The sequence below is a fragment of the Rattus norvegicus genome, chromosome 4 (assembly GCF_036323735.1).
Source record: "Rattus norvegicus strain BN/NHsdMcwi chromosome 4, GRCr8, whole genome shotgun sequence".
In the NCBI taxonomy this organism is placed as follows: Eukaryota; Metazoa; Chordata; class Mammalia; order Rodentia; family Muridae; genus Rattus; species Rattus norvegicus.
In genome coordinates this window covers 138,864,517-138,885,503 of record NC_086022.1, presented here as the reverse complement: position 1 = coordinate 138,885,503, position 20,987 = coordinate 138,864,517, and positions in this window count along the sequence as shown.

The window sequence follows — 20,987 nt, the reverse complement described above, 5'->3', positions numbered from 1 at the left end:
TAACTTTGAGAATTCAATTTCTCTCTACACAATCACAAAAATAGAGCAAAGCAATAGGGATCATGTGTAGATACACATTTGTCTCATCTTAATAATTTCTGATTAACATCTTAAATTAGGGCTGGAGAGACAGTTCATCCAATTAAAGATGTTTGCTGCTCCAGTCTGAAACCTCAGTTCAATCTCTGTAAATGAATAAGAGAGGAAGGAGGAAATCAACTCCAAAGATATGTCTTCTGATAGCCATACAGTGTGTGGAGGCATTACCTGATTACCTGTTACAGGATTCCCCCCCCCCTCTCTCTTTCTCTCTCTCTCTCTCAGAGATAAGTAAATAATGTGGCAAATGCAAATGAGTATATTCCCCATTTACTTAAAAACAATATCTATTTATTAAAATCATTCTTTTATTTGTGTATGGGCTCCTGAGTGTGTGTGTGTGTGTGTGTGTGTGTGTGTGTGTGTGTGTGTGTGTGTGTGTGTGCACGCAATTGTCCACCAAAGCCAGAAGCCATGAAAAATAAATGCTGAGTTTCCTTGAGCTAGCAGGCAGTGTGGGCTGAAGGGTGCATCTCTCCTGACCATTTCTTCTAATTTACTGAGGAGACAGGCAATCTAATTCCCTGGTATATTAATGAATAGTTTTTTAATATTTTTTTCTCTTATACCACTTCCTGCAGTTCTTGGAGCTAAACATATAACTGATGCTGACTGAATTCTCTGCAACCCTGAGGCTGTCAGCTCCTGAAAGGAAGATCACTGTGTGGTTCCTCAAACTTTCTCCAAGGGTAACTCCTGAGGTCTTGAGGAAAATCACTAATTTGTGCAAAGATACATTTTAGAAGGCAGTCACATTCTAAAGTCAGTGAAGAAAGCAACAGCTCTGTAAAATGAAAGGTACCTCCTGAAAGCAAATAAAGTCTGATGCCTGAGTTTTGTGTATTGGTCCTCTGAATCTGTCCCTCTTACTATGAATTTTTTTGTCTCCATGTTGTCCTCAAAATTCCTTGATTTGTCTCTGGAATTGCTTTTAAGGTAAATAACTACAGGTAGAGCCCTGGATGTAGTTTTACTCCTTCCCATGGAAAGGCAACCCCAAATGTCCTTCACATGCACTTCATGGGTTTTCTTTTGTAAAATTAATTGGGGTATAATCTGTGGGTAAAAGTAGTTGTTGCATGTGTCAGTGTCAGGAAAATTATTCAGTGATGAAAGTATCTGTAACACAAACAAGAAGGTCAGAGTTCAAATTCCAGAATCCATGACATAAATGCTGTGTGTGCACAAATGCCCTCCTCTTATTCAGAGGCAGAGACTCAGAAGGCAGAGACAGACACTATTCGGGGTGTAAGTGTCCATATTTACTTACTGGGCCAAGGACACCTGAAATGGTTGTGAGAAATTAAACCAGGCCAGTTGGAGGGGCCACAGCAAGACTGAAGCTGTGGCAATTTTATAGAGAGCAATTAGATTTTTAAAATTCATCTATTTACACCTCAAACACTGCCAGCTCCACCCCAGTGTCCCTCCCACTGCCTTCTCTACCCATCACTTCTGAGAAGGTAGGGAACTCTGGGTATGCCTCTATCTTGGGCATCAAGTCTCTGTAACATTAGAGGCATCCTCTGCCATTGAGACAGGACAAGGCCACCCTCTGTGATATATGTGCTGGGAGACTCAGTCCAGCCTGTGTATATGCATTTAGGTTGGTGGCTCAGTCTTCAGGAGCTCCCAGGAGCTCAGGTTAGTTGACACTGCTAACCTTCCTATAGGGCTTATATCCCCTTCAGAACTTTTAATCCTTCCCTCAACTCCACCGCAGGGGTCCCTGACCTCCATCCAATGTTTGGCTGTGGGTATCTGCATTTGTTTCAGTAAGTTTCTGGGTTGAGCCTCTTAGAGAACACATGTGGTAGGCTCCTGTCTGTAGCATTACCATCAATATTATCATTGTGCTTATCATTAACTGTGAGTATAATTAATAGTTCCATGGACTGGTGTTTGCCCATGAGATGGGTCTCAAATTGGGCCTGTTATTGGTTGGCCAATCCTTCAGTCTCTGATCCATATCTGTCTTTGCATTTCCTTTAGAAAGGAAATAGTACTACCTGAAGACCCAGGTATACTCCATCATACCACAAGGACATATGAACTACTATGTTCATAGCAACATTTTTCAAAATAGCAAGAAACTAGAAACAACGCAGATATTCCTCAACTGTTGAATGGATACAGAAAATGTGGTTTATTTACACAACCGAATACTATTCAGCTATTAAAAATAAGGACATCGTGCATTTTGCAGGCAACTGGATGAAACTAAAATATGTCATCCTGAGGGAATTACCCATACCTAAAGATATCCATGCTATGTACTCACTGATAAGTGCATATGAGTCATAAAATACAAAATACCCATGATACAACCCACAGACCCAAAGAAGTTAAACAAGAAGGAAGTCACAAGTGAGGATGTTGGAATCTCACTTAGAAGGGGAAACATAATAGTCAAGGGAGGTAGAGTAATTATAACTTTTTTATTGGATATATTTATTTATTTACATTTTAAATGTTATTCCCTTTCCTGGTTTCCTGTCAATAAGCCCCCTACCCTCTCCCCCTCCCCGATAAGGATTCCCCCCCATTCACCTCCCTTACCACCCCCCAACATTCCCCTGTACTGGTGATGCAACCTTGGCAGGACCAAGGGCTTCCCCTTCCCCTGGTGCCCCAACAAGTCTATTCTCTGCTACATATGCAGTTGGAGCCCTGGGTCAGTCCATGCATAGTCTTTGGGTAGTGGTTTAGTCCCTGGAAGCTCTGGTTGGTTGGCATTGATGTTCTTACAGGGTTGCAAGCCCCTTCAGCTCTTTCAACCCTTCCTCTAATTCCCACAAAGGGGGAATTATTATTGGATATAAAAATTCATATCCATTCTCAGTTCTCAGTGGTTTGCTGTTGGCAAAAAAACCTCTGAATTTGACATGCTCTGGTTGTGTCTCTCAGAAGAGATCTATATCCATCCCATTCAGAATGTACTTTTTAGCTTCATCAGTCTTATCTAGTTTTGGTGGAGATATATATATATATATATATATATATATATATATATATATATATATATATATATATTTTCTTTAGTCTCTGCTCTAAACTTTGCCTCCATATCCCCTCCTATGGATATTTTGTTCCCCCTTTTATGAACAAGCAGAAGCATTCACATTTTGGTCATCCTTCTTCTTGAGCTTCCTGTCATCTGTGGATTGCATCTTGGGTAATTCGAGCTTTTGGGCTAATATCCATTTATCAATGAGTGCTTACCATGTGTATTTTGCGGTGATTGGTTTACCTCACTCAGGATGATATTTTCTAGTTCATATTTTTTTATACCTTCATCAGAAAAAGAATATAAGTTCCATCGTTGGGATCAATATAGTAGTAGTTGCAGGATACAATGGTATTTGCAAGCTATACAAGGTATACAAGATTAGTGTCTAAGAGCAATTGCCCTGCCAAGCTTTTATGCTTTCTTGACTTCTGAGGAAACATACAGAGAAACACAAAGCAATCTGAATGCCTCCAGGACTGCATTGGTTACTCAGGAACTAGAAGGTACGTTTTGCCCTGAGAAGTCATAGACTCTACCCTGAGAAGCTCTGGTGAATGCCTCTCAAGGCAGCAAGGCCAGGCCAACTTCATGCTTCCCTGTACTCAGCAAGCTAGGTAGGTAACTCAGTGAATCAGGGTTTGATTAAAACCTGAGTTTGATTAAAACCTGGGTTTTTATTAAAAGACCATATCCTAAAGAATAAGGTGGGCAGCAATCAAGGAAAATTTCTGACAACTTGTCTCTACATGTACACATATGAATTTATACAAGCAAACAACCCCCTACACACACACACACACACACACACACACACACACACACACAGAGAGAGAGAGAGAGAGAGAGAGAGAGAGAGAGAGAGAGAGAGAGAGAAACATACATAAGCATACTCTTTGCACCAAACACACAAACACGGTAAAAAAGAAGAAAGGTTCCCTAAAGTAGTACTTAGTACATTAACTTTGAAATTTTATTGTATTTATTAAATGAACCTAATAATTCACTGACTTACAAATTAGCCCAAAACAACCACATAATCTTTCCACTAGCTTTATTTAAACTTCCAAGTTCCTCTTCGTTGTGATTTCTTTCACATATTTTCTGCAACCTGAGAGGTTCTATTTGGCTTCTTATTAGACACTTTCATTGCGGTTATAGTCAACAGCCACGACAGGATACCCAGGCTAGCCTATACCTACAGAAACCCTAAGCGATGTCTTGCTTTTCTCCATGCAGGCTGTCACACTGCTGTGTTTACAGGATTGCCTCCAGCAGCTCATTATTGTAAACAACATAATGCTATATGGTGCTGATGAGCGTAAATATGATAATGACCCTGCACACTCATCATTGCCTCATCTTCAGAGAACTATTGCTGAGAGTAAGCGATTGATGAGTGCTGAAATATAGAGAGAAGGGGAGAGAGAACATTTGATTACAAGGTTTTAGAGGTTTCAATTTGCTGAAAAAGTAAATCTCCAACATAATGACATGCAAGAATGTGGAAGAAAAGGCTTCATCATTGCCTGGACAGCTGTTTACATTTTCTTCCATCTGGAGCAGAAGAGAAAAGAATAAAATTTTGTTTGATTGGAGCTACCCAGGTCAGGAAATTAAAAATGCAACAAAATTCCCCCAAAGCAGTAGGTCCACAGGCTGATTTACCCTAAGTCAACACAAACGTCTTTCTTTTTCAATCAGCACATTGGGCCCTGAGTAAGATGAGGATCGTCTGGCAGTTGTCCCCTTTCCAAACATGGCTTCTCATTCGCTTCTATCACTGTTGCTATTGTTTCAACCACAAACCTCCTGCTCATAATTATCATCCAACAAGACAATGACTTCCAACTATACGGAGAAAACAATGTAAATTTTGGGAAATTCTAACAGGCCGTTTTCGTTAATTAGCATACAGTTGGAGAGCTGTTGATGCTGCTTGAGCAGCTGATGAAACTTAGTAGGGTTTTGGAGCACACATAGATTCTCCTTATAGTCATGGGACCTTAACCATGAGGCTGGAAATAACAGGACTCTTGCATCGACCTGTGTACTTTCCATGCTGGTCAAAAAGTCAAAAAGGACACTAACGTAAAACAACCTCTGATTCCACAATAATAAATATACAAAATACCGGGATGACGTTCACCTGCGATGGAAGCCTTCACCAATAAACAAACATGATAATTATGACTGTAGGTGAAAAGGGGCAGTGAAGATCTTTTCACGTTATCCTGGAAATGTCTCTGCACACTTGCACGTGCATGATCCAAGCTTCATTTAGTACTACTATGACAAGAATTTAATAACTGAAATTGCCCATAAATGTATAATAAAAGCTATACTACTTTTGCAAAGCAACGTCTAAGTATATGATACATGTGCTCTCAAACAATCTATGATTCATCAGCTTTTTATTTTTTAGTCCTTTTTTTTACTTGCTTAAATGAGTCCTCTGGCAATTCTGTTCACACTATATTCTCCCTATTGTAATAGACAACCCTCTCTTAGTCCATTTTCATCTCTCTTCCCAATAGGTCACACTCCCAAATTCATATCTTTCTGCTGTGCTTTGGGACATATTTTATTTGAAGGAGGGCTAATTGTGTTCCCAAAGCTCTGGAGATCTCTCTTTGAGTTTATGGAGCTCATACGTGGTTCACAACTAGAGCAGCGACGATTCTCAAGGCCACAGTTCAGCAGGAGTCATGTTAGGAATCTCCAGCTTCCTCCTCAGTCTCTGTGTGGCTGTTAAAAGGCACAGTCTTGCTCAGGCTCAATGCAGACCACAGTACCTGTTATAAGATCGTGTTTACAAATGCTGTACCATTCCCTGTAGATAGTATTTTGCAGTTCTTCTCCCAATCCATCTTTTATATTTTTTCTACTCGTCTTCTGTATCTGCAATTGTACAAGCCTTGCAGGGGTCACGTAGATGTCCTTCTTGGTGGTGATGATTTTACCATTAATCATTTATTTGAAACACACTTGAACCTTTCACATTCTTCCCCATTGACTAAGAGAAACTTCTCTGATTAAGAATTTTTGGAACCAGAGTGTCACCAGTCACTTTTATTATTCTAACTGTGTAATTCCACTGAGAAACAGGTATATTTATTCCCGCTATAATACATAAACACAATGATTTTAAATGACGGTGATTTATTAATTTTTATTCTGATGGGCAGAAATTTAGATCCGAGTCAGGTAGCACCCTACAGTAGGCTTTGTAGGGAATTGTATTTCCTAGGTTTTCTAGCTTCCCATATCCCTTGTTCTCTTAGACATGTCTCTTTTCCCCATTGTTCTAGTTATTCATTCTATATTTTTAACTTCTGATGTTAATTTTTCTACTTATAATAGTTGCTTGTATCTGGATACTTGTGATTATCCACATAATCCATACCAATTCTGGATCTCTAAAACTATTACTTAATCACATCTATAAAATCCATTCTACTGTACCGGACATGAATATTCTTGAGGTCTTCTTATTCAGATACCTGCAAGGCAGTATAATTTGAATACAGCTTGATTCTCATCCCCATTATGAAATCAATTCTATGTATTATTTGAGTCTATGTTCATGACCCATCTTTCAAATTATCAAATGTAACAATTTTATATTGAACCATTTGTCTTGTATTACTGTCATAAAATATTGTATTTCAAGTCTGCTTGTCAAATTAACACTTAAATATTGTTTTAAAACAATTATTTTATGGTAATTCTGTAAGAAGTAAGAGTTATATTTATGAGAATTTTAAAATTATCTTTAGATATTAACTTAGTTTCCTATGAATTATTTTTCCATGATGATTTATAATAATAACTTGAGCTATCATTTCGTATATTTTACTTTGTGCTAGACAGTCATTATTAATTGTTAGCAGAAAATCCCAAATCAGTCTAGCTATTTTAAGACTTACCAAACTAAGGCTTTCAACTGGTGGGTTATCTGGAACCTAGTAACAGACTGATAATACATATATTGATATATATCAAAAGAAAGACTTTCAGAAAGAATAATATATATGTTATTGCTGACATAGTTTCAGGTAATAGTTATTCAAATGTTCTTCTTGCATGCAATATTGCCTGGATTCTAGAGTCTAAGATAAAGAAATAGTTTCTTTATAGCTCCCCAAAATAAGTTTATTATAACAGAGGAGGATTGTGAACAAAAATCTACTAATAACAAAATATACTTGTGTCTAGGTATCTTATGGAGAGCTTGCTTGGTCTTCTGTCTCACTGTATCTCTAACATACTGTTTTCATTCATTATTTTTTATTCTATATAGCTGGACCCTGACTTTATTCTTAAGTACCATTTTATTGCTTTTGCTTCTCTGTAGTCTCATGGCCCCACCTTTGATGATCTGTCCAGAGTAATAGATTGAGATGACTCATGTTTCTGTAAAACTATAAAAAAATATATAATGTTCTCTTTTACCCCCACTAGATCTGGCAATGCCCCAAGATATCTGGTAGATATCTTGCCAGAAACACACATCCCAACTCTATGACGGCCCAGTGTTTCTGAGGCCAAACACTCCCCAAGGTCAAATCACCACAAGAAAGAACACACAACCCAATAACCTCGGATCCCATTGATAAGATATAATTGCCCACCAAAAACATACAAAACCCTGCACACATCCATCCCTTAAGAACATTCATAACAACCTGTAAAGGTACAGCGTGGAATCTTAACATTAGCCCCCATGTTCTCTTGGCAGCTTCTCCTGCGCAGTCTCCTTTCTGTTCCAGTCTCCTCCTCTTCCCTCAAACTTTTCTCCTAGTCATCCTTCCTTCTCATCCAATGACAGTCCTCATTCTATCTTGTACCTGCCTCACTTTTATGACACCATTCCACAGACCCATATTCTTCATCTCTGTTCTACTAATTCAGAGAAAAAAATGGCCTTGCCTATCCAATATAAAAACTGTTATAATTTAGGACAACTATTGCTAGAAAGTATGCCATGAACACTAATATCTCATAATTATTATAAAGTTACTAATGGACTGGATGAATAAATAAATGAATATAAGTTTTCCAGAAGTATTAAAAATAATTACTAGAAATATCTGATTTTTGTGGTATTTCTACTGTTTATCCATTTGTGTTAGTATTCCTTAGATCTAGGACTAATAAGCAAAAATAGCTTAATTTTAGGGTTATTTTATAGGAGAATGTTGGCCTTAATATTGATTCAGTATTCTACACATATGTATACCTACATGCATATTTTGGTGTCGTTGAAGAATTCATTAGTGTGTCTTTGTCCACATGTATGCGCACATGGAAGATGGAGAACAACTTGGGGTGTTTTTCTTCAGGATCTCATCCACAAGATCTTTTACTGGCCTAGTTAAAGATTTCAGATTATTGTAGTCTGGCTGCATAGTGAGTCTAGGAATCTACTTATCTTTGCTTTCCCAGCCCCTGATTAGAAGTAAATGCTGTCCTACTTCTCTCAAGATTGGCCATCTGTTCTTATTAATCATATATGTTAATGCAAATGTAGAGGAAGAAAAGATGATCATTAGGATGAGTTTAACTGTCAATACATACCTGTCCTTCCAAGATTGCTTTTGCTCACAGAAGTATTTTAGTTGAAAAATTATAATTTTTTATTTGAAAAAAAATTATTACTGAATTTTCCTAACATGATATATAACATAAATAGTGATATATAACATGTAATAACACAATATGATATTTAAAATAAAATAAATAAAACAAAATGTATAAATATATATTTCACTATTTTATTTGATATACTATTTTTATATTTCATATTTTCAATACATGTTCATATGATCTCAAACAAATGAAGATATCTAAATGGCCAAAAAATATTTGAATATTTTTGCAGAAATTTAACTGCATTATCTTTTACAAACAAACTGTTCTTCTAAGGCAAACATTTGGTCAGATTAATATCTGTTATAAATCAGAGTCTTCACATTCTTTCATTTGCTCAAGGTAAAGTTTTCTATATAGAAAAAATGACTTTAATTTTTCATTTTCTTAGAAGTGAAATAAAATATCTAAGTGACATTTCCCAGGGGGTTAGAAATTATACTTTATTCCCAACCACACTACCAAAACACAACTAACAATTTTCTTTGTTATTTTGTTTATCTAATTCCCTAGAGACCACTTGGATTCTTCTTTAGTTTGGTATAATTCATTTATCAGAACAGAAATAAAAATGAATCAATCTAGTAGAAGCTCCTGGTTTCACTTTGTTTTACATTTTAAGATCCAAGTTGCCTTCAAAAAGATTTCAGAATAGGCAACATTACTTTCATTTTTCATTTGGGGGTGTTTCAATTTAAAGAGTTTGGTTCAATCTTTATCTAAACATGATCAAGTCAAGAAGTAGACCAAAATTCCTGAACACTCCCCGACAGGTAGTAAAAGAAAAAACAAGGCCAATCTCCTGTCAGTAGGTACCAAATAATTAAAACTATCAGAAGACATTATTACACTTGCACTGGAGAAGAGGATAAAATCTGCCTAATTGAGAGAAGCTCTGGTATAGTCTAATGGAGTCATCCAATAGGACTAGCTGTGACTGTTCAACCCTGAGACTCCTTCCATTCTGATACAGTGAGACTGGAACACGTCATCCAGTAATGATCAGGGTCACTGCCTACATTCTACACTAAGGATTTTGTTCCTGACTTTGAAAGCCCAAGAGATGCATTATACTTTGGAAATGGGGCAAAGGACATGTACAGACATGCCCGGAAAGCAAAGCTTACCCATTTGATTATTTTTAGTGCTGAGGTTTATGTCTTTACAGTCAAACCCTCCCTTGAACACCCAGACCCTTAGTGATGACAGCAAGCTTAGTTACCCAAGTTAAAGCACGAAGTGATTCAGCCATTCTGACCCTACAGCATAGTTCTTGACTTTTTTAAGAAAAACAAATTACCAAGGTTGCTGAACTGAAACTGCCAGAACCTTACACAGCAAAGGAAAAACTCCAGCCACTATACATTTTAACACATGTATTTGAAGAGATCACCACCCTCTTTGGTGTATCACCCCGACACAAGCCTATGCATCTTACATGTCTTTCCCTCTGTGACTGTTTTAAATCAAGTTGTGTCTCTTTAGTCCTCTTGTCATTAATGAATTAAAAACATTGAGTTCATGTATGAATCTAGTTCTATGTACTCTTTTCTTGATGCTAACAAATACTTTGACATTTTCAAGCTAATCTGTCTCTTAGGTGAACCACTGTTCTATTTTCAGTAAATTAGCCACTTATTTCGACTAAAGGGGTAAAGGGTGAGTTTTGAAAGAGTGTACATTCACAGTACTCTTGAGTATCACTATATTTGTTCAGATTTTACATTTTATTACATTTTGTTTGAGAGTGAACAGGGAAACCAGTGTGCAGAATTTTGCTAAGACTATCACGATGTTTTTTGGGTTTTGTTTTATTGTTTCTTTGTTTTGTTTGTCTGTTGTTGTTTCTTTATCTCATTATCTTAAGGCAGTAGTCCCAACCTTCCTACTGCTGTAAAATGTTAATATAGTTCTTCATATTGTGATAATCCCCAATCATAATCTTACCTTTGTTGCTTCCTCATAATCCTAACTTTGCTACTATTATGGACAATAATGTTAATACTTTAGGAGATAGAGGTTTGCTGAAGGAATTCCAATCCAAAGGTTGAGAGCCCCTGCCTTAAGGCAAGGCAATGAAGGTGGATAGAGAGTAGCCTCAGAAGTTCCTAGTATAGAAGACTTGTTCATTTCTAACGAATCTAATAAAATTCAGAATCTGGCATTAGAATATGGCTTTTCCATCTGATATTGGTCCAATTTATCATTGATTACAGAGAACACTAACTATATAATAATCTTCTATGGTAGAGTATAGTGCTAGATACATATGCTCAACAAGAAAGGAGATGAGGTCAAAATTCTGCCCAAATTTTTCAGGAAGCTATTCAACTGAAATAAGACTCGTAGGCATTTCTTTTGTTCCCCAATTTGACTGTTACGGTTTTTAGTGGAAAATTATATGATTTTTAAGAAAATCTTATTATTGGTGCAGTTTATTTTTGTTGTGTCTGATGTGCAGCAGGTACTGAATGGGAAGAAAGTTCAATGCTGCAAAGGTGTCGTGTTGGGCCTCCTGTGCAGGTTTGGTTGAACCTTTCAACATTCTGCATGGTGACTCTTTGGGACAATCAGGTGATGATTGTGTGCTGTCAGTGTGAGCAGGCATACAATGTCAGCAAAACCACCATGGCTTCAATGCAGTCACTCACTTTCTTTTCATAACAACTAAACAAACCAATGTCCCCTAACACTAATACACAGCTGAGCAGACTGAGTCTTAGAGACATTATGAAGTAACCACATTATGGAGAAGCTGTTTCCGTATGTTCAATAGGTAGGGGTACGAATTGTGATTGCATAAATTTAGAGTTCACACACTAAATAAAGACCCATTTCCTTAAAACTGTCCAATACTTTTCTTTGAAAGATAGACAGTGAATTGATCATTTATTATTATTATTATTGTTGTTGTTGTTGTTATAAATCTCCATAATTTTTAATAGAAAAGAGTAAAATACATATTATTTTTTACTAAGAGTTATCCTATAAAAGAATCAGTTAATTAAATATCTACAATACACTACCTTACTTGGAAAAGATATTCCTGCAGAGATATGAAAATGACAGTGTTTGCAATTTATTTCTATTGAATAAATACTTATTGAGTGTCTGGTCAGGAAAAGCATAACAAACAGCAAGGAGCTCTCCACATGAAGAAGTCTATATGGTCTGTCAATGGAGGAGAACTAAAGGACAGTGACATAATTTAATATAGGATTCAAAATATTACAAAGATTTTTTAAAAAATGGTAGGAATTTGATTTGTATATTTGTCTTACTAATCTCGGGTTAGAAAAGATATTTCTATTGATCAAATCAACTGTAAGCACCAAAGCAAGAAATAAAAATGTGAGTACTTTTAGCTAAGTAAGGTTGTTAATGAAATTTTATGAAAAGAAAAAATGTCAAATACCAAATAACTTTGACAATATTATTTTAGAATTTTTGCATATAATCCTACTTTTAAATACAGAGTTTATAAAACACAATATTAAAGTAGACACATATACAATATTGTTCATGGTTATATAATTAGGCTAACCAATATCTAGAAAAATAGGTATATGAAAATTATCATATATATACATATATATAATGGTTGTAGAGTATTACATCATGTTAAACTACAACATGAAAGTTGAAGTGTTTTTTTAATACCACAGAAACATTCCAGAAATTATACTTTATAGTTTTAAAAGGTAGATCCCAGAAGATAATGTGTTTTACACACACCTAAGTGTGAATTTTTGTATATGGTAAATGTGTAATTTTCTAAGTAAGTTCAAATACACTCATAGTGCTTGCCTATCTGGGAATCCAGGGAATTGATAAATAAAGATAAGATGATAACATTTCAATGCAATCTGCTGGATTATTTTCTCAAATTTAAACAAATTTTAAAAATTGCATTTTGTAGAAAGCACTTTTGTACATATACCCAAAAGATGTTGCACCATATCACAAAGACACATACATAACTATGCTCATAAAAATTTAATAGCCAGAAGTTGGAAACAATCCAGATGACCCTCAAATGAAGAATGAATATAGAAAATATGGTTCATTTACACATGAAATACTATTCAGCTATTAAAAATGAGGAAATCGGGGCTGGGGATTTAGCTCAGTGGTAGAGCGCTTACCTAGGAAGCGCAAGGCCCTGGGGTTCGGTCCCCAGCTCCGAAAAAAAGAACCAAAAAAAAAAAATGAGGAAATCATGAATCCAGCACTCACTGAAAAGGATACATTAGCCCAAAAGTTCAGAATACCCATGATGTAACTCACAAACAATATGAAGCTTAAAAAGAAAGAAGGCCCAGGTGTAGATACTTAGAACAGGGAACAAAATAATCAGCAGAGACAGAGGGAGGGAGGGACATGGGTAGGAGAGGAGAGGGGGAGGGAAAATGGGAAGACAGTATCAGATATGGGAGGAAAGAGAAGGGAAGCCCAGAGGGTCAGGAGAATGAATAAAAATATTCAGCAATGTGAGGTGCGGGGCATGAGGGGTAACCTCTAGAAAGTGCCAGATACCAGGAGTGTGAGAAGTTCCCAGGATCCAATGGAGATGACATTAGCTAAAATGCCCAACAGTCTGAAGATGAAACCTGAAGAGACCCCCTCCAGAAGATAGACATAGCGCCATTTGATGCATGGAGCCACCCACCCATCTTCAAATTTCCTGGCCCAGAATTATTCCTGTCGAAAGGAAATTCAGTGACAAAAATGCAGCAACAATTGAAGGAAAGGCCATCTAGAGACTAGGCCAACTTGGGATCCATCCCATGTGCAGGCACCAAATCCTGACAATATTACTGATGCTATGTTATTTCTGCAGAGACCGGAGCCTAGTACGGCTGTCCACTGAGGGACTCTACCAGCACGTGACTAGGATAGATGTAGATACTTACAGTCAACCACTGGACTGAGGCCAGTTGGTTATTTCAAATGATGGTTTGCTGGGGCACAAAGGTGAAAGAATGTCTTGCTAAAGCAAACAAGCGCAAGGCTGTTTTCATAAGGCAGACAGGTGAAAGGATGTTTGGATATAGCGAAACACGTGAAAAGATGCTTGATGAAGGCATATTAAAATGACCCTACAGACAGTGGGAGATGAGCACTGAGCGTTGGTTTGCTTTGCTCCACCTCGCCATTCTTCACTAAAAACATGTATTGGTTCCCCTTACATAGCACTGTTGAGCTCAACTTGTGGTAATGCTGCCATTGAGAGGAACTCACCCAAAAACTGCTCTTAAAGTCCCTGTGGCAGCTGTCCCTTCCATGTCCTTGCCTCAGGCCAGTTGGCAAGCCTGGCAGTTTCTTCAGGATTTAATTAATGCTGCCTGGTGCTTGCTTTCAGACAGGGCCGGACTGTTGCTACCAGTCTATGCCTGGGGTCTGCCTGTTGAGAGAACTAGTCTGCAGCTACTGAATTGTATTTGGTGTTTGCTAAGGGACTGAAAATCAATTTTGCCCCCAAAGAACTATTGCTTAACAGGTCCATTTCCCTCATATATTAATAACTGTTCTTTTGTACTACTTCTGCTGGGTAGTAGGCTGGAGGAGAGGTGTCTCTCCACAGTGGGAGGTGTGCCTAGTCTGACTAGATGTGGGGGAGAGTAGGAGAGGGTAGGGGAGAGTGAGAAAGTTGGGGGTCAGATCCAAATTGGGGCTCCTTCACAGAGAAGGAGGGAGAAATGAGGGAGATCTGTATCACAGGGTACTTCGACGAGGGGAGGCTGATTATGGGATGTTAAGTGAAAAAAAGAATTAAAACAAAATAATTGCATGAAGTTCAAAGGCATAGTGTTATAATTAAGAAATAACTAGCAAAGGTCACTCTTGGGTGTGATGGTAAATGATTGTCTCATACCTATTTTCCACTGCTCTCTTTTAGTTCAGTTGTACTCATTAACTATATTTGCTTATTTTCACTGGGTTTACTCCCTTCATTTAGAATCAGCCAACGGCTGATGTCTTCAACATGCCATCTCTCCCTGTTTTATTTTGTTGACCAGTAAAACACAGTTACCTAGTGATAATCAGGTCATGACTTTGGCCTCAGTTAGGTGAAGGAAGGGTACCTACTTTGGCACTTTTTTGTAATTGTAATCTATCTTAAAAGCTAAGTAAGTGTGGAATCCTAGAAAATATCTATGCTTCTGGAGTATGGAAACAAGAGCAGCAAACACAAGTATGTACATGTGTATGTTTTTATGATTATATGTTTGAGGAAGCAGAATAAAGAAAGGTTATATTACTTCATTATGTGAATCAAATTCAAAGTATCCTATAAGTGTAAGATTGGGAGGAAAAATTCTTAGCTCATTTGCTCCCTAGTAATTGCAAAGCTTTTCTACACCCACTCTATCCCGTTTTAATTCACAGATAAAAACAAAGAGATATTCTTAATAACAAGCTGTAAGCACTAGTAGCTAGGCAGAATTTGATCTACATTTACTTGACTAGACTGCTACTACCCAACTGCATGATTTGTTACCTGCCTCTGAATATTGTCTTGGCTTGCTCTGTTCCACATGTGTCTTCCTGGCTGCTCTCTCATCATGACCTCATGGTGAATCATACCGATCCAACATGGTTTCTCCACCTCCCTTCTCTTCTCTCCTCTTTCTTTCCCCTCACTCTGTCCTAGGGACCCCTTGACCTGGATCAGAGTCCTGCCCAGAGTCCTGGCCCAGCTAATTGGTTGATCGGTACTTTATTGAGCAATCCAAAAGAAGGGAATACAATTTTTACATAACATCAAGGCAAGAGATGTTTGATTGTGCCAACATGACTGCAACCTCATGTATAAGAATATAAATTAGCATCTTAATCCACAGTGCACAAAATTATCTCCCAAAATAACTCATAAAATTTCATTTATTAAACCCACATTAGACATCCATAAGTTTATCCATGTGATCTTACATGTTATTTCTCTTGAATGTCTTTCAATGAGAGTCTTCCTGTTTTGCAATTAAAGCTAATATATATATATATATATATATATATATATAGTATTATGGTAATAAACTTCAAGATTCAAATTCTTCCTTTTACTAATAATAAGTATATCGATCTTGCAAATATTGTGTAGATGGTCCTTTGCAAAGCACAATACAGTGGCTGAGCAAATACTACAAACTACAGTCTTATTGCTTTGTTTCTGTAGATTTCAAAAATTTATGATTAGCTACCAGAGCTAGCATAGCATCCCATGTCAGTGAATCCAGCTATCATCCACATACAGTGTCATGAGTGACAGAGTTCATAGGCTGGATAAAAACATCAAGCACTTCAAAGTCAGCACTGGACAGAAAACATGTCACTAGATGTATTTTTCAAAGATAATTTTAATTTGCAGTAAACCTAGAGTTTCGACTTTCACAATGTACTTATTTGAATTCCCCTAAAACTTAAAAAAAATCTATATTCCCTCATAAAGAAACTGTAACAGCTCAAGCGAAAAACAAAAATAATAATTCCTTGGTACATTGTTTGAACCTGTATAGTTCATAAGTTGAGGTTCTAGGGAATACATCAGATATACTGCAAATTATGTAGTATTTTACTATGATATTCCCAGAAAGCAATAAATAAAAGCTATGTCCTTTAGGATCCACACATTGTTAGCAGATCTTATAGATTTTTCTTTATAGAAAAAAATAAGAAAAAACAAAAAAAATAGTTCAGAATCTATATTCATGAACTGGCATACAAACAATTTTGAATGCTGAGTAATTTGGGGAATGTTAAAGAATATCATTTCCCGACATGGCTGATTTAGTTATATTTGAAAATATTAAGCATTTGAACATTTTTCTTTCAAAAGCAAATGTTCTGAAGTAGCCCTCCCCTTTGAGCTTGATGTGGACCAAATTAATGAAACTAATATAACAAGCAGACAGCAATCGTCTGTCAGAGACACTTACAAGGCGTTTTGCATAGAAACGTCCTTGTGTTTTGACATTGTGATTTCTTGTTTTCTGACAGTGCTATAATTTGCTTTAAGAATTGTTTTAATCAGTTGCCAAATGCTTCCTGTACCACAGTGCAGAGAAATAATTGAATTTTGTAAAGATGTAGCACTGTAGCTCAGATCACATTGCAGTTGTTTTCTTCCACTGACCCTTCTTGCTTTGAAACCCAAGGTCTAATTAAAAACAATGCATTTTAAAAGAGATTACCACAAAGATAGTTTCAATAAAGCTTCACAGGTTAGTTTTGATAATACTGTCATTCTCTTTAAATGGGAGACTAAAGTCAGTGCTGTAACGACTACAGTCAGTAATTAAGCATCTTTCAGCTACCCTGTACTTTAAATGTAGCTTCTGAGAGCACATAAATCCATGAGAATAAACTTCTCTGGGGCCATCTCAACTGAAGACTGATATTTTTAAATGAGCTACAGAACTGAACTTTGCTCTTTCCTAAAGTGTTTTGAAGATTGCAAGATACTTATTTATAGAACCACTTTAAATACAATCATGGACACTTCTTTGGGAAAAAAAAACAGTACTAATTTTTTCTATCTTACTTTCAGATGAAAGCCTTCTTCTTTTATATACAAAATTCTATTCATGAATGCAAGGTCATTTTTAAAAGGGAAGAAAATATATTCAAAAATGATGAAAAACCAAATCATATTATATCAACTCCATGAACTTTTACAACTAGAACAAGTCTTCGAAGCTACCAAAGCAGGGCAGGGCTCTTTTGAAAAAATGGTTCTGTTGTACCAATATCCATTGTCTTTCGTGCACATGACAACTACCTTGCTTTGTAAATTAGCTCCCATCCCGGGTACAAAGGCCATTTCTACCAGCTTCTATCAAGTACTTTACAGGAGCTCGTTCTGTTCTTTCAAAACCCAGCTTTTCTTTATTTGTTTCAAGTCTCTAAGTTACCCTGACTCTTTTCAATACTATTTTGTTTGACTGATGAAAATCAAAGTAGTTGTTTATTGTTTGATCACCGTCTCCTGCAATTCTAAAACAGAAAGAATTATATCTGTAATTTCTTTGTGTCCTAACATTTAAAGTACCATAATTGCTTGTAGTGTAGTTGTGAAACAAATGAACAGAGCTTAGAGGTATACAGTGCAATAAGTCACCCATCAGATTTTAGAGCGCTCGTGGTCCCTGATAAATTTTCTTTATCTTCTTATTTCATTATTTCCTCCTAATATACATTTTGGATCTTTTTAATTCCACATACTCTTCTTCTACTTGTCCTGAAGACACAACTTATGTTCTTTCTTGAGATCTTTATCATTTCTGTAAAATGTCATATTTTGGCTAGAGATGTGGCTCAGTGGTTGAGAGTGGTTAAGACCTCTTCAAGAGGTGCTGAGTTCAATTCGCAGTGAATCTCGTGGTAGCTCGCAACCATCCATAATGGGATCTGATGCTCTCTTCTGTCATGGAGGCATACAGGCAAATAGAGCACTCATACACATACCCTTTGACAGCTACAGTGTACTCATATGCATAAAATTAATAAATAATTCACTTTAAAATATCATATTTTAAAGGGCAGAAAATGTATTCAAGTATTCTGTATGTTCACTCTCTACTTGCCTAGTTTCTACAGAGGTCAGAAGAGAGCAAGCAATAGACACCATCCAGATACTAATAGGAGAACCTGGGTCCTTGGCAACAACAGCAAATACTATTAACTACTGTGCCTGCTTTCCAGTTATACTATACTACTGATTTTTTATCAAATGTAGAAGCATTCTATGATGTTCAGTAGCTACCTAATTTATTGTTTATGTCATTAAGACATAATTAAGTGTTGACATTTTCTACATTAATTTTCTATTTTAATACACATTTAAAAACTAATTCTAACCATGATTTGTTCATATTCATTCTTTAACTACTTATTCTATTACCACTTACTTGATTACTATTATTTTAAGGTATTTATCTATCTACATCTTCTTGTGTTTATTCAGTTTGAATCTCTACAAAATAACAGAACATTGTAGGCTCGGATTCTGTCTGACAAATAGAAGCAGAGATGAATGGAAACCACGAAGATATCATGAACTCCTTTTTGTAGACCTGGGTTATTTACATCTGCTCTAAACTAACTTTGTCCATTTCAAACATCATTCCAGACCCTATTTTATGCTGTGACTTTGAGTTATAGTTGGTTTCCTCAATTGAAGCAAAACATGTAACTCGTGCAGAATTAAAATGGCAACATTGACAACTTTGCTTCTTAGGCAAACTATGTGTTTTCTTTTTTAATTATCCATGTATATAAGAACACAGTATGTTCTTTAGGAAAACTCAGTTAATTATTTTAGTTTCTGCTTTTCCTTTGTGAATTTGTATGAGCCTTAAGCTCATCTAATACTGTGGTTTATAGTTACTCAAATCCAATTATAAATGCAATTCAAACTAAATAAATAAATAAGCAAATCTCAACCCTCAAGCTTTGCCTTGGTTGAGTAATATGAAATAACCACAGCTTGTAGCCCTGATTAGCCAGGCAATTGTTACTGTGTAGTCTGGGTCTGTCTTTCCTTACTTGATAGTGTATCTTCATTTTCAAACCATGGTTTCCATTAGACTTAATTATGCTCCCCTGCTACTTTAAATCGAGGGTGTCCTTAAAATGAGGATTGACTCTATTAAATTTAATTACTTCCTTCTGTGGATCAAGTGGCTATGATGCTGCTATTAAAAAGAAGTTGTTACTGAGAGTGGCTGTTCCAAAACTAGAAAATACATTTATAAAATATCTCCTGGTTTCTTAGCAGCACCATGATTCTGAACAGCTGTGTGCAGTTCCTGCATGAGTTTGCTACCCTTTAGTAATCACATTTACTGGACTAAAAGTGCCACAAAGATAAAGCACATGTCTTTAATTTTTTCCTATTTATTGCCTATTGTTCTGACATTTTACCATTTTGTTCCATTTGATTGATATTTAAAGATGGCAAAGGCATACATATAGGAGATATATTGTGATTAATTGAGAGTAGTACATGAATTCCATCTATGCTTTTATATAAGCTACTCGTAATACATCTAAGGGTATTGTATCCCCAAGTAATTGGTGATGGAAACTGGACCAACTGCAACAGATAATTGTGCCATCTAGGAACGAAGATCTATCATTACAAACAATTTTGACTAAGATAATTGGACTGTGGAGTATAGGATTGCTTAGATTCCATTTAAAAAGTAGTCCACGTTTATGCTACTAATCTTCAAATACTTTCTGAACAACAGTAACATCGATAACTGAAAGAATCGCAAGATACATGAATAAGACAGAATAACAGTATTATTTGATTTTCTGGAAATAAAATTATTTGCCTTATGCAACTTTCTGGCTGGATGACACCCGTGATTTCTTTCAGTAAAAGAAAGGTAATAATAATAATTCCCATCCCTCCAATCTGCAATACTTTTAATATAATGAAAAGGGATTTCACTGTAAGATGCCATACAAATGTTAACTGAAGAGCCTTCTGTTCACCAAAACATACAAATTTAGGTCAGAAAATAAGAAAACAGGAATAAGGGACTTATGACATTTTATAAAAATATCTATTCCAAGTCCCACACCCGCGGATCCCAGCCCACAGCAGCTCTCTGCTCCCAAACCCCTTAGGAGAGAGACCTCACCGCCTGGTCAGGTGAGCACTCCCGAGGCTGCAGAGCGGAGGAGACCACCAACACTGCCCAACCCTGCCCACATCCCTGGCCCAAGAGGAAACTGTATAAGGCCTCTGGGTTCCCGTACGGGAGGGCCCAGGAGCAGCAGGACCCCTGCGCCTGAGACACCGCCGGAACCTGAAGGAAACAGACCAGATAAACAGTTCTCTGCACCCAAATCCCGTGGGAGGGAGAGCTAAACCTTCAGAGAGGCAGACACGCCTGGGAAACCAGAAGAGACTGCACTCTGCACACACATCTCGGACGCCAGAGGAAAACACCAAACGCCATCTGGAACCCTAGTGCACGGAAGCTCCCAGAAAGGGCGGATAATATCTTCCTGGTTGCTGCCACCACAGAGAGCTCTTGGGCAGCACCCCGCGAGCAAACTTGAGCCTCGGGACCACAGGTAAGACTAACTTTTCTGCTGCAAGTGACCTGCCAGGTGAACTCAAGACACAGGCCCACAGGAACAGCTGAAGACCTGTAGAGAGAAAAAACTACACGCCCGAAAGAGGAACACTCTGTCCCCATAACTGGCTGAAAGA